This window comes from Myxine glutinosa, unplaced genomic scaffold (genome assembly GCF_964187855.1).
Source record: "Myxine glutinosa unplaced genomic scaffold, kmMyxGlut1.1 SCAFFOLD_577, whole genome shotgun sequence".
Taxonomy (NCBI): Eukaryota; Metazoa; Chordata; class Myxini; order Myxiniformes; family Myxinidae; genus Myxine; species Myxine glutinosa.
Window position 1 is genome coordinate 1 of NW_027616674.1, and position 14,731 is coordinate 14,731.

Consider the following 14,731-nt stretch of genomic DNA (forward strand, 5'->3'; position numbering starts at 1 on the left):
AAAAGTGGTCTCCTGCACCAACACAAGTGCGAAAAGTGGTTTTTCAACACTAACACAAGTGCGAAAAGTGGTTTTTCAACACTAACACAAGTGCGAAAAGTAGTTTTTCAACACTAACACAAGTGCGAAAAGTGGTTTTTCAACACTAACACAAGTGCGAAATGTGTTTTTTCCACACTAATACAAGTGCAAAAGTGGTTTCCTGCACCAACACAAGTGCGAAAAGTGGTTTTTCAACACCAACACAAGTGCGAAATGTGGTTTTTCAACACTAACGCAAGTGCGAAAAGTGGTTTTTCAACACTAACACAAGTGCGAAAAGTGTTTTTTCCACACTAATACAAGTGCAAAAGTGGTTTCCTGCACCAACACAAGTGCGAAAAGTGGATTTTCAACACTAACACAAGTGCGAAAAGTGGGTTTTCAACACTATCACAAGTGCAAAAAGTGTTTTTTCCACACTAATACAAGTGCAAAAGTGGTTTCCTGCACCAACACAAGTGCGAAAAGTGGTTTTTCAAAACTAACACAAGTGCGAAAAGTGGTTTTTCAACACTAACACAAGTGCGAAAAGTGTTTTTTCCACACTAATACAAGTGCAAAAGTGGTTTCCTGCACCAACACAAGTGCGAAAAGTGGTTTTTCAACACTAACACAAGTGCGAAAAGTGGTTTTTCCACACTAATACAAGTGCAAAAGTGATTTCCTGCACCAACACAAGTGCGAAAAGTGGTTTTTCAACACTAACACAAGTGCGAAAAGTGGTTTTTCAACAATATCACAAGTGCAAAAAGTGCTTTTTCCACACTAATACAAGTGCAAAAGTGGATTCCTGCACCAACACAAGTGGGAAAAGTGGATTTTCAACACTAACACAAGTGCAAAAAGTGTTTTTTCCACACTAATACAAGTGCAAAAGTGGTTTCCTGCACCAACACAAGTGCGAAAAGTGGATTTTCAACACTAACACAAGTGCGAAAAGTGGGTTTTCAACACTAACACAAGTGCGAAAAGTGGTTTCCTTCACGAACACAAGTGCGAAAAGTGGTTTTTCAACACTAACACAAGTGCGAAAAGTGGTTTTTCAACACTAACACAAGTGCGAAAAGTGGTTTTTCCACACTAATACAAGTGCAAAAGTGGTTTCCTGCACCAACACAAGTGCGAAAAGTGGATTTTCAACACTAACACAAGTGCGAAAAGTGGGTTTTCAACACTATCACAAGTGCAAAAAGTGTTTTTTCCACACTAATACAAGTGCAAAAGTGGTTTCCTGCACCAACACAAGTGCGAAAAGTGGTTTTTCAACACTAACACAAGTGCGAAAAGTGGTTTTTCAACACTATCACAAGTGCAAAAAGTGTTTTTCCACACTAATACAAGTGCAAAAAGTGTTTTTTCCACACTAATACAAGTGCAAAAGTGGTTTCCTGCACCAACACAAGTGCGAAAAGTGGTTTTTCAACACTAACACAAGTGCGAAAAGTGGTTTTTCAACACTAACACAAGTGCGAAATGTGTTTTTTCCACACTAATACAAGTGCAAAAGTGGTTTCCTGCACCAACACAAGTGCGAAAAGTGGTTTTTCAACACCAACACAAGTGCGAAATGTGGTTTTTCAACACTAACACAAGTGCAAAAAGTGGTTTTTCAACACTAACACAAGTGCGAAAAGTGGTTTTTCCACACTAATACAAGTGCAAAGGTGGTTTCCTGCACCAACACAAGTGCGAAAAGTGGATTTTCAACACTAACACAAGTGCGAAAAGTGGGCTTTCAACACTAACACAAGTGCGAAAAGTGGTTTTTCACACTTACACAAGTGCGAAAAGTGGTTTTTCAACACGAACACAAGTGTGAAAAGTGTTTTTTCCACACTAATACAAGTGCAAAAGTGGTTTCCTGCACCAACACAAGTGCGAAAAGTGGATTTTCAACACTAACACAAGTGCGAAATGTGTTTTTTCCACACTAATACAAGTGCAAAAGTGGTTTCCTGCACCAACACAAGTGCGAAAAGTGGTTTTTCAACACCAACACAAGTGCGAAATGTGGTTTTTCAACACTAACACAAGTGCAAAAAGTGGTTTTTCAACACTAACACAAGTGCGAAGTGTTTTTTCTAACACTAATACAAGTGCAAAAGTGGTTTCCTGCACCAACACAAGTGCGAAAAGTGGTTTTTCAACACTAACACGAGTGCGAAAAGTGGTTTTTCAACACTAACACAAGTGCGAAAAGTGGTTTTTCAACACTAACAAAAGTGCGAAAAGTGGTTTTTCAACACGAACACAAGTGCGAAAAGTGTTTTTTCCACACTAATACAAGTGCAAAAGTGGTTTCCTGCACCAACACAAGTGCGAAAAGTGGATTTTCAACACTAACACAAGTGCGAAATGTGTTTTTTCCACACTAATACAAGTGCAAAAGTGGTTTCCTGCACCAACACAAGTGCGAAAAGTGGTTTTTCAACACCAACACAAGTGCGAAATGTGGTTTTTCAACACTAATACAAGTGCAAAAAGTGGTTTTTCAACACTAACACAAGTGCGAAAAGTGGTTTTTCCACACTAATACAAGTGCAAAGGTGGTTTCCTGCACCAACACAAGTGCGAAAAGTGGATTTTCAACACTAACACAAGTGCGAAAAGTGGGCTTTCAACACTAACACAAGTGCGAAAAGTGGTTTTTCAACACTAACACAAGTGCGAAAAGTGGTTTTTCAACACTAACACAAGTGCGAAAAGTGGTTTTTCAACACTAACACAAGTGCGAAATGTGTTTTTTCCACACTAATACAAGTGCAAAAGTGGTCTCCTGCACCAACACAAGTGCGAAAAGTGGTTTTTCAACACTAACACAAGTGCGAAAAGTGGTTTTTCAACACTAACACAAGTGCGAAAAGTAGTTTTTCAACACTATCACAAGTGCAAAAAGTGTTTTTCCACACTAATACAAGTGCAAAAGTGGTTTCCTGCTCCAACACAAGTGCAAAAGTGGTTTTTCAACACTAACACAAGTGCGAAAAGTGGTTTTTCAACACTAACACAAGTGCGAAAAGTGGTTTTTCCACACTAATACAAGTGCAAAAGTGGTTTCCTGCAACAACACAAGTGCGAAAAGTGTTTTTTCCACACTAATACAAGTGCAAAAGTGGTTTCCTGCACCAACACAAGTGCGAAAAGTGGTTTTTCAACACTAACACAAGTGCAAAAAGTGGTTTTTCAACACTAACACAAGTGTGAAAAGTGGTTTTTCAACATTAACACAAGTGCGAAAAGTGTTTTTCCACACTAATACAAGTGCAAAAGTGGTTTCCTGCACCAACACAAGTGCGAAAAGTGGTTTTTCAACACTAACACAAGTGCAAAAAGTGGTTTTTCAACACTAACACAAGTGCGAAAAGTGGTTTTTCAACACTAACACAAGTGCGAAAAGTGGTTTTTCCACACTAATACAAGTGCAAAAGTGGTTTCCTGCACCAACACAAGTGCGAAAAGTGGTTTTACAACACTAACACAAGTGCGAAAAGTGGCTTTTCAACACTAACACAAGTGCGAAAAGTGGTTTTTCCACACTAATACAAGTGGAAAAGTGGTTTCCTGCACCAACACAAGTGCGAAAAGTGGTTTTACAACACTAACACAAGTGCGAAAAGTGGCTTTTCAACACTAACACAAGTGCGAAAAGTGGTTTTTCCACACTAATACAAGTGCAAAAGTGGTTTCCTGCACCAACACAAGTGCGAAAAGTGGTTTTTCAACATTAACACAAGTGCGAAAAGTGGTTTTTCAACACTAACACAAGTGCGAAAAGTGGTTTTTCAACACTAACACAAGTGCGAAAAGTGTTTTTTCCACACTAATACAAGTGCAAAAGTGGTTTCCTGCACCAACACAAATGCGAAAAGTGGTTTTTCAACACTAACACAAGTGCGAAAAGTGGTTTTTCAACACTAACACAAGTGCGAAATGTGTTTTTTCCACACTAATACAAGTGCAAAAGTGGTTTCCTGCACCAACACAAGTGCGAAAAGTGGTTTTTCAACACCAACACAAGTGCGAAATGTGGTTTTTCAACACTAACGCAAGTGCGAAAAGTGGTTTTTCAACACTAACACAAGTGCGAAAAGTGGTTTTTCAACAATATCACAAGTGCAAAAAGTGCTTTTTCCACACTAATACAAGTGCAAAAGTGGATTCCTGCACCAACACAAGTGGGAAAAGTGGATTTTCAACACTAACACAAGTGCAAAAAGTGTTTTTTCCACACTAATACAAGTGCAAAAGAGGTTTCCTGCACCAACACAAGTGCGAAAAGTGGATTTTCAACACTAACACAAGTGCGAAAAGTGGGTTTTCAACACTAACACAAGTGCGAAAAGTGGTTTCCTTCACTAACACAAGTGCGAAAAGTGGTTTTTCAACACTAACACAAGTGCGAAAAGTGGTTTTTCAACACTAACACAAGTGCGAAAAGTGGTTTTTCAACACTAACACAAGTGCGAAAAGTGGTTTTTCCACACTAATACAAGTGCAAAAGTGGTTTCCTGCACCAACACAAGTGCGAAAAGTGGATTTTCAACACTAACACAAGTGCGAAAAGTGGGTTTTCAACACTATCACAAGTGCAAAAAGTGTTTTTTCCACACTAATACAAGTGCAAAAGTGGTTTCCTGCACCAACACAAGTGCGAAAAGTGGTTTTTCAACACTAACACAAGTGCGAAAAGTGGTTTTTCAACACTAACACAAGTGCGAAATGTGTTTTTTCCACACTAATACAAGTGCAAAAGTGGTTTCCTGCACCAACACAAGTGCGAAAAGTGGTTTTTCAACACCAACACAAGTGCGAAATGTGGTTTTTCAACACTAACGCAAGTGCGAAAAGTGGTTTTTCAACACTAACACAAGTGCGAAAAGTGTTTTTTCCACACTAATACAAGTGCAAAAGTGGTTTCCTGCACCAACACAAGTGCGAAAAGTGGATTTTCAACACTAACACAAGTGCGAAAAGTGGGTTTTCAACACTATCACAAGTGCAAGAAGTGTTTTTTCCACACTAATACAAGTGCAAAAGTGGTTTCCTGCACCAACACAAGTGCGAAAAGTGGTTTTTCAAAACTAACACAAGTGCGAAAAGTGGTTTTTCAACACTAACACAAGTGCGAAAAGTGTTTTTTCCACACTAATACAAGTGCAAAAGTGGTTTCCTGCACCAACACAAGTGCGAAAAGTGGTTTTTCAACACTAACACAAGTGCGAAAAGTGGTTTTTCCACACTAATACAAGTGCAAAAGTGATTTCCTGCACCAACACAAGTGCGAAAAGTGGTTTTTCAACACTAACACAAGTGCGAAAAGTGGTTTTTCAACAATATCACAAGTGCAAAAAGTGCTTTTTCCACACTAATACAAGTGCAAAAGTGGATTCCTGCACCAACACAAGTGGGAAAAGTGGATTTTCAACACTAACACAAGTGCAAAAAGTGTTTTTTCCACACTAATACAAGTGCAAAAGTGGTTTCCTGCACCAACACAAGTGCGAAAAGTGGATTTTCAACACTAACACAAGTGCGAAAAGTGGGTTTTCAACACTAACACAAGTGCGAAAAGTGGTTTCCTTCACTAACACAAGTGCGAAAAGTGGTTTTTCAACACTAACACAAGTGCGAAAAGTGGTTTTTCAAAACTAACACAAGTGCGAAAAGTGGTTTTTCAACACTAACACAAGTGCGAAATGTGTTTTTTCCACACTAATACAAGTGCAAAAGTGGTCTCCTGCACCAACACAAGTGCAAAAAGTGGTTTTTCAACACTAACACAAGTGCGAAACGTGGTTTTCCAACACTAACACAAGTGCGAAAAGTGGTTTTTCAACATTAACACAAGTGTGAAAAGTGTTTTTTCCACACTAATACAAGTGCAAAAGTGGTTTCCTGCACCAACACAAGTGCGAAAAGTGGTTTTTCAACACTAACACAAGTGCAAAAAGTGGTTTTTCAACACTAACACAAGTGCGAAAAGTGGTTTTTCAACACTAACACAAGTGCGAAAAGTGGTTTTTCCACACTAATACAAGTGCAAAAGTGGTTTCCTGCACCAACACAAGTGCGAAAAGTGGTTTTACAACACTAACACAAGTGCGAAAAGTGGCTTTTCAACACTAACACAAGTGCGAAAAGTGGTTTTTCCACACTAATACAAGTGCAAAAGTGGTTTCCTGCACCAACACAAGTGCGAAAAGTGGTTTTTCAACATTAACACAAGTGCGAAAAGTGGTTTTTCAACACTAACACAAGTGCGAAAAGTGGTTTTTCAACACTAACACAAGTGCGAAAAGTGTTTTTTCCACACTAATACAAGTGCAAAAGTGGTTTCCTGCACCAACACAAATGCGAAAAGTGGTTTTTCAACACTAACACAAGTGCGAAAAGTGGTTTTTCAACACTAACACAAGTGCGAAATGTGTTTTTTCCACACTAATACAAGTGCAAAAGTGGTTTCCTGCACCAACACAAGTGCGAAAAGTGGTTTTTCAACACCAACACAAGTGTGAAATGTGGTTTTTCAACACTAACGCAAGTGCGAAAAGTGGTTTTTCAACACTAACACAAGTGCGAAAAGTGTTTTTTCCACACTAATACAAGTGCAAAAGTGGTTTCCTGCACCAACACAAGTGCGAAAAGTGGTTTTTCAACACTAACACAAGTGCGAAAAGTGGTTTTTCAACACTATCACAAGTGCAAAAAGTGTTTTTTCCACACTAATACAAGTGCAAAAGTGGTTTCCTGCACCAACACAAGTGCGAAAAGTGGTTTTTCAACACTAACACAAGTGCGAAAAGTGGTTTTTCAACACTAACACAAGTGCGAAAAGTGGTTTTTCAACATTAACACAAGTGCGAAAAGTGTTTTTTCCACACTAATACAAGTGCAAAAGTGGTTTCCTGCACCAACACAAGTGCGGAAAGTGGTTTTTCAACACTAACACAATTGCGAAAAGTGGTTTTTCAACACTAACACAAGTGCGAAAAGTGGTTTTTCAACACTAACACAAGTGCGAAAAGTGGTTTTTCCACACTAATACAAGTGCAAAAGTGGTTTCCTGCACCAACACAAGTGCGAAAAGTGGTTTTTCAACACTAACAAAAGTGCGAAAAGTGGTTTTTCAACACTATCACAAGTGCAAAAAGTCTTTTTTCCACACTAATACAAGTGCAAAAGTGGTTTCCTGCACCAACACAAGTGCGAAAAGTGGTTTTACAACACTAACACAAGTGCGAAAAGTGGTTTTTCAACACTAACACAAGTGCGAAATGTGTTTTTTCCACACTAATACAAGTGCAAACGTGGTCTCCTGCACCAACACAAGTGCGAAAAGTGGTTTTTCAACACTAACACAAGTGCGAAAAGTGGTTTTTCAACACTAACACAAGTGCGAAAAGTAGTTTTTCAACACTAACACAAGTGCGAAAAGTGGTTTTTCAACACTAACACAAGTGCGAAATGTGTTTTTTCCACACTAATACAAGTGCAAAAGTGGTTTCCTGCACCAACACAAGTGCGAAAAGTGGTTTTTCAACACCAACACAAGTGCGAAATGTGGTTTTTCAACACTAACGCAAGTGCGAAAAGTGGTTTTTCAACACTAACACAAGTGCGAAAAGTGTTTTTTCCACACTAATACAAGTGCAAAAGTGGTTTCCTGCACCAACACAAGTGCGAAAAGTGGATTTTCAACACTAACACAAGTGCGAAAAGTGGGTTTTCAACACTATCACAAGTGCAAAAAGTGTTTTTTCCACACTAATACAAGTGCAAAAGTGGTTTCCTGCACCAACACAAGTGCGAAAAGTGGTTTTTCAAAACTAACACAAGTGCGAAAAGTGGTTTTTCAACACTAACACAAGTGCGAAAAGTGTTTTTTCCACACTAATACAAGTGCAAAAGTGGTTTCCTGCACCAACACAAGTGCGAAAAGTGGTTTTTCAACACTAACACAAGTGCGAAAAGTGGTTTTTCCACACTAATACAAGTGCAAAAGTGATTTCCTGCACCAACACAAGTGCGAAAAGTGGTTTTTCAACACTAACGCAAGTGCGAAAAGTGGTTTTTCAACAATATCACAAGTGCAAAAAGTGCTTTTTCCACACTAATACAAGTGCAAAAGTGGATTCCTGCACCAACACAAGTGGGAAAAGTGGATTTTCAACACTAACACAAGTGCAAAAAGTGTTTTTTCCACACTAATACAAGTGCAAAAGTGGTTTCCTGCACCAACACAAGTGCGAAAAGTGGATTTTCAACACTAACACAAGTGCGAAAAGTGGGTTTTCAACACTAACACAAGTGCGAAAAGTGGTTTCCTTCACTAACACAAGTGCGAAAAGTGGTTTTTCAACACTAACACAAGTGCGAAAAGTGGTTTTTCAACACTAACACAAGTGCGAAAAGTGGTTTTTCAACACTAACACAAGTGCGAAAAGTGGTTTTTCCACACTAATACAAGTGCAAAAGTGGTTTCCTGCACCAACACAAGTGCGAAAAGTGGATTTTCAACACTAACACAAGTGCGAAAAGTGGGTTTTCAACACTATCACAAGTGCAAAAAGTGTTTTTTCCACACTAATACAAGTGCAAACGTGGTTTCCTGCACAAACACAAGTGCGAAAAGTGGTTTTTCAACACTAACACAAGTGCGAAGAGTGGTTTTTCAACACTATCACAAGTGCAAAAAGTGTTTTTCCACACTAATACAAGTGCAAAAAGTGTTTTTTCCACACTAATACAAGTGCAAAAGTGGTTTCCTGCACCAACACAAGTGCGAAAAGTGGATTTTCAACACCAACACAAGTGCGAAATGTGGTTTTTCAACACTAACACAAGTGCAAAAAGTGGTTTTTCAACACTAACACAAGTGCGAAAAGTGGTTTTTCCACACTAATACAAGTGCAAAGGTGGTTTCCTGCACCAACACAAGTGCGAAAAGTGGATTTTCAACACTAACACAAGTGCGAAAAGTGGGCTTTCAACACTAACACAAGTGCGAAAAGTGGTTTTTCACACTTACACAAGTGCGAAAAGTGGTTTTTCAACACGAACACAAGTGCGAAAAGTGTTTTTTCCACACTAATACAAGTGCAAAAGTGGTTTCCTGCACCAACACAAGTGCGAAAAGTGGATTTTCAACACTAACACAAGTGCGAAAAGTGGTTTTTCAACACTAACACAAGTGCGAAAAGTAGTTTTTCAACACTAACACAAGTGCGAAAAGTGGTTTTTCAACACTAACACAAGTGCGAAATGTGTTTTTTCCACACTAATACAAGTGCAAAAGTGGTTTCCTGCACCAACACAAGTGCGAAAAGTGGTTTTTCAACACTAACACAAGTGCAAAAAGTGGTTTTTCAACACTAACACAAGTGCGAAAAGTGGTTTTTCAACATTAACACAAGTGCGAAAAGTGTTTTTTCCACACTAATACAAGTGCAAAAGTGGTTTCCTGCACCAACACAAGTGCGAAAAGTGGTTTTTCAACACTAACACAAGTGCAAAAAGTGGTTTTTCAACACTAACACAAGTGCGAAAAGTGGTTTTTCAACACTAACACAAGTGCGAAAAGTGGTTTTTCCACACTAATACAAGTGCAAAAGTGGTTTCCTGCACCAACACAAGTGCGAAAAGTGGTTTTACAACACTAACACAAGTGCGAAAAGTGGCTTTTCAACACTAACACAAGTGCGAAAAGTGGTTTTTCCACACTAATACAAGTGGAAAAGTGGTTTCCTGCACCAACACAAGTGCGAAAAGTGGTTTTACAACACTAACACAAGTGCGAAAAGTGGCTTTTCAACACTAACACAAGTGCGAAAAGTGGTTTTTCCACACTAATACAAGTGCAAAAGTGGTTTCCTGCACCAACACAAGTGCGAAAAGTGGTTTTTCAACATTAACACAAGTGCGAAAAGTGGTTTTTCAACACTAACACAAGTGCGAAAAGTGGTTTTTCAACACTAACACAAGTGCGAAAAGTGTTTTTTCCACACTAATACAAGTGCAAAAGTGGTTTCCTGCACCAACACAAATGCGAAAAGTGGTTTTTCAACACTAACACAAGTGCGAAAAGTGGTTTTTCAACACTAACACAAGTGCGAAATGTGTTTTTTCCACACTAATACAAGTGCAAAAGTGGTTTCCTGCACCAACACAAGTGCGAAAAGTGGTTTTTCAACACCAACACAAGTGCGAAATGTGGTTTTTCAACACTAACGCAAGTGCGAAAAGTGGTTTTTCAACACTAACACAAGTGCGAAAAGTGTTTTTTCCACACTAATACAAGTGCAAAAGTGGTTTCCTGCACCAACACAAGTGCGAAAAGTGGTTTTTCAACACTAACACAAGTGCGAAAAGTGGTTTTTCAACACCATCACAAGTGCAAAAAGTGTTTTTTCCACACTAATACAAGTGCAAAAGTGGTTTCCTGCACCAACACAAGTGCGAAAAGTGGTTTTTCAACACTAACACAAGTGCGAAAAGTGGTTTTTCAACACTAACACAAGTGCGAAAAGTGGTTTTTCAACATTAACACAAGTGCGAAAAGTGTTTTTTCCACACTAATACAAGTGCAAAAGTGGTTTCCTGCACCAACACAAGTGCGGAAAGTGGTTTTTCAACACTAACACAATTGCGAAAAGTGGTTTTTCAACACTAACACAAGTGCGAAAAGTGGTTTTTCAACACTAACACAAGTGCGAAAAGTGGTTTTTCCACACTAATACAAGTGCAAAAGTGGTTTCCTGCACCAACACAAGTGCGAAAAGTGGGTTTTCAACACTAACAAAAGTGCGAAAAGTGGTTTTTCAACACTATCACAAGTGCAAAAAGTCTTTTTTCCACACTAATACAAGTGCAAAAGTGGTTTCCTGCACCAACACAAGTGCGAAAAGTGGTTTTACAACACTAACACAAGTGCGAAAAGTGGTTTTTCAACACTAACACAAGTGCGAAATGTGTTTTTTCCACACTAATACAAGTGCAAAAGTGGTCTCCTGCACCAACACAAGTGCGAAAAGTGGTTTTTCAACACTAACACAAGTGCGAAAAGTGGTTTTTCAACACTAACACAAGTGCGAAAAGTAGTTTTTCAACACTAACACAAGTGCGAAAAGTGGTTTTTCAACACTAACACAAGTGCGAAATGTGTTTTTTCCACACTAATACAAGTGCAAAAGTGGTTTCCTGCACCAACACAAGTGCGAAAAGTGGTTTTTCAACACCAACACAAGTGCGAAATGTGGTTTTTCAACACTAACGCAAGTGCGAAAAGTGGTTTTTCAACACTAACACAAGTGCGAAAAGTGTTTTTTCCACACTAATACAAGTGCAAAAGTGGTTTCCTGCACCAACACAAGTGCGAAAAGTGGATTTTCAACACTAACACAAGTGCGAAAAGTGGGTTTTCAACACTATCACAAGTGCAAAAAGTGTTTTTTCCACACTAATACAAGTGCAAAAGTGGTTTCCTGCACCAACACAAGTGCGAAAAGTGGTTTTTCAAAACTAACACAAGTGCGAAAAGTGGTTTTTCAACACTAACACAAGTGCGAAAAGTGTTTTTTCCACACTAATACAAGTGCAAAAGTGGTTTCCTGCACCAACACAAGTGCGAAAAGTGGTTTTTCAACACTAACACAAGTGCGAAAAGTGGTTTTTCCACACTAATACAAGTGCAAAAGTGATTTCCTGCACCAACACAAGTGCGAAAAGTGGTTTTTCAACACTAACACAAGTGCGAAAAGTGGTTTTTCAACAATATCACAAGTGCAAAAAGTGCTTTTTCCACACTAATACAAGTGCAAAAGTGGATTCCTGCACCAACACAAGTGGGAAAAGTGGATTTTCAACACTAACACAAGTGCAAAAAGTGTTTTTTCCACACTAATACAAGTGCAAAAGTGGTTTCCTGCACCAACACAAGTGCGAAAAGTGGATTTTCAACACTAACACAAGTGCGAAAAGTGGGTTTTCAACACTAACACAAGTGCGAAAAGTGGTTTCCTTCACGAACACAAGTGCGAAAAGTGGTTTTTCAACACTAACACAAGTGCGAAAAGTGGTTTTTCAACACTAACACAAGTGCGAAAAGTGGTTTTTCCACACTAATACAAGTGCAAAAGTGGTTTCCTGCACCAACACAAGTGCGAAAAGTGGATTTTCAACACTAACACAAGTGCGAAAAGTGGGTTTTCAACACTATCACAAGTGCAAAAAGTGTTTTTTCCACACTAATACAAGTGCAAAAGTGGTTTCCTGCACCAACACAAGTGCGAAAAGTGGTTTTTCAACACTAACACAAGTGCGAAAAGTGGTTTTTCAACACTATCACAAGTGCAAAAAGTGTTTTTCCACACTAATACAAGTGCAAAAAGTGTTTTTTCCACACTAATACAAGTGCAAAAGTGGTTTCCTGCACCAACACAAGTGCGAAAAGTGGTTTTTCAACACTAACACAAGTGCGAAAAGTGGTTTTTCAACACTAACACAAGTGCGAAATGTGTTTTTTCCACACTAATACAAGTGCAAAAGTGGTTTCCTGCACCAACACAAGTGCGAAAAGTGGTTTTTCAACACCAACACAAGTGCGAAATGTGGTTTTTCAACACTAACACAAGTGCAAAAAGTGGTTTTTCAACACTAACACAAGTGCGAAAAGTGGTTTTTCCACACTAATACAAGTGCAAAGGTGGTTTCCTGCACCAACACAAGTGCGAAAAGTGGATTTTCAACACTAACACAAGTGCGAAAAGTGGGCTTTCAACACTAACACAAGTGCGAAAAGTGGTTTTTCACACTTACACAAGTGCGAAAAGTGGTTTTTCAACACGAACACAAGTGCGAAAAGTGTTTTTTCCACACTAATACAAGTGCAAAAGTGGTTTCCTGCACCAACACAAGTGCGAAAAGTGGATTTTCAACACTAACACAAGTGCGAAATGTGTTTTTTCCACACTAATACAAGTGCAAAAGTGGTTTCCTGCACCAACACAAGTGCGAAAAGTGGTTTTTCAACACCAACACAAGTGCGAAATGTGGTTTTTCAACACTAACACAAGTGCAAAAAGTGGTTTTTCAACACTAACACAAGTGCGAAAAGTGTTTTTTCTAACACTAATACAAGTGCAAAAGTGGTTTCCTGCACCAACACAAGTGCGAAAAGTGGTTTTTCAACACTAACACGAGTGCGAAAAGTGGTTTTTCAACACTAACACAAGTGCGAAAAGTGGTTTTTCAACACTAACAAAAGTGCGAAAAGTGGTTTTTCAACACGAACACAAGTGCGAAAAGTGTTTTTTCCACACTAATACAAGTGCAAAAGTGGTTTCCTGCACCAACACAAGTGCGAAAAGTGGATTTTCAACACTAACACAAGTGCGAAATGTGTTTTTTCCACACTAATACAAGTGCAAAAGTGGTTTCCTGCACCAACACAAGTGCGAAAAGTGGTTTTTCAACACCAACACAAGTGCGAAATGTGGTTTTTCAACACTAATACAAGTGCAAAAAGTGGTTTTTCAACACTAACACAAGTGCGAAAAGTGGTTTTTCCACACTAATACAAGTGCAAAGGTGGTTTCCTGCACCAACACAAGTGCGAAAAGTGGATTTTCAACACTAACACAAGTGCGAAAAGTGGGCTTTCAACACTAACACAAGTGCGAAAAGTGGTTTTTCAACACTAACACAAGTGCGAAAAGTGGTTTTTCAACACTAACACAAGTGCGAAAAGTGGTTTTTCAACACTAACACAAGTGCGAAATGTGTTTTTTCCACACTAATACAAGTGCAAAAGTGGTCTCCTGCACCAACACAAGTGCGAAAAGTGTTTTTTCAACACTAACACAAGTGCGAAAAGTGGTTTTTCAACACTAACACAAGTGCGAAAAGTAGTTTTTCAACACTATCACAAGTGCAAAAAGTGTTTTTCCACACTAATACAAGTGCAAAAGTGGTTTCCTGCTCCAACACAAGTGCAAAAGTGGTTTTTCAACACTAACACAAGTGCGAAAAGTGGTTTTTCAACACTAACACAAGTGCGAAAAGTGGTTTTTCCACACTAATACAAGTGCAAAAGTGGTTTCCTGCAACAACACAAGTGCGAAAAGTGTTTTTTCCACACTAATACAAGTGCAAAAGTGGTTTCCTGCACCAACACAAGTGCGAAAAGTGGTTTTTCAACACTAACACAAGTGCAAAAAGTGGTTTTTCAACACTAACACAAGTGTGAAAAGTGGTTTTTCCACACTAATACAAGTGCAAAAGTGGTCTCCTGCACCAACACAAGTGCGAAAAGTGGTTTTTCAACACTAACACAAGTGCGAAAAGTGGTTTTTCAACACTAACACAAGTGCGAAAAGTAGTTTTTCAACACTAACACAAGTGCGAAAAGTGGTTTTTCAACACTAACACAAGTGCGAAATGTGTTTTTTCCACACTAATACAAGTGCAAAAGTGGTTTCCTGCACCAACACAAGTGCGAAAAGTGGTTTTTCAACACCAACACAAGTGCGAAATGTGGTTTTTCAACACTAACGCAAGTGCGAAAAGTGGTTTTTCAACACTAACACAAGTGCGAAAAGTGTTTTTTCCACACTAATACAAGTGCAAAAGTGGTTTCCTGCACCAACACAAGTGCGAAAAGTGGATTTTCAACACTAACACAAGTGCGAAAAGT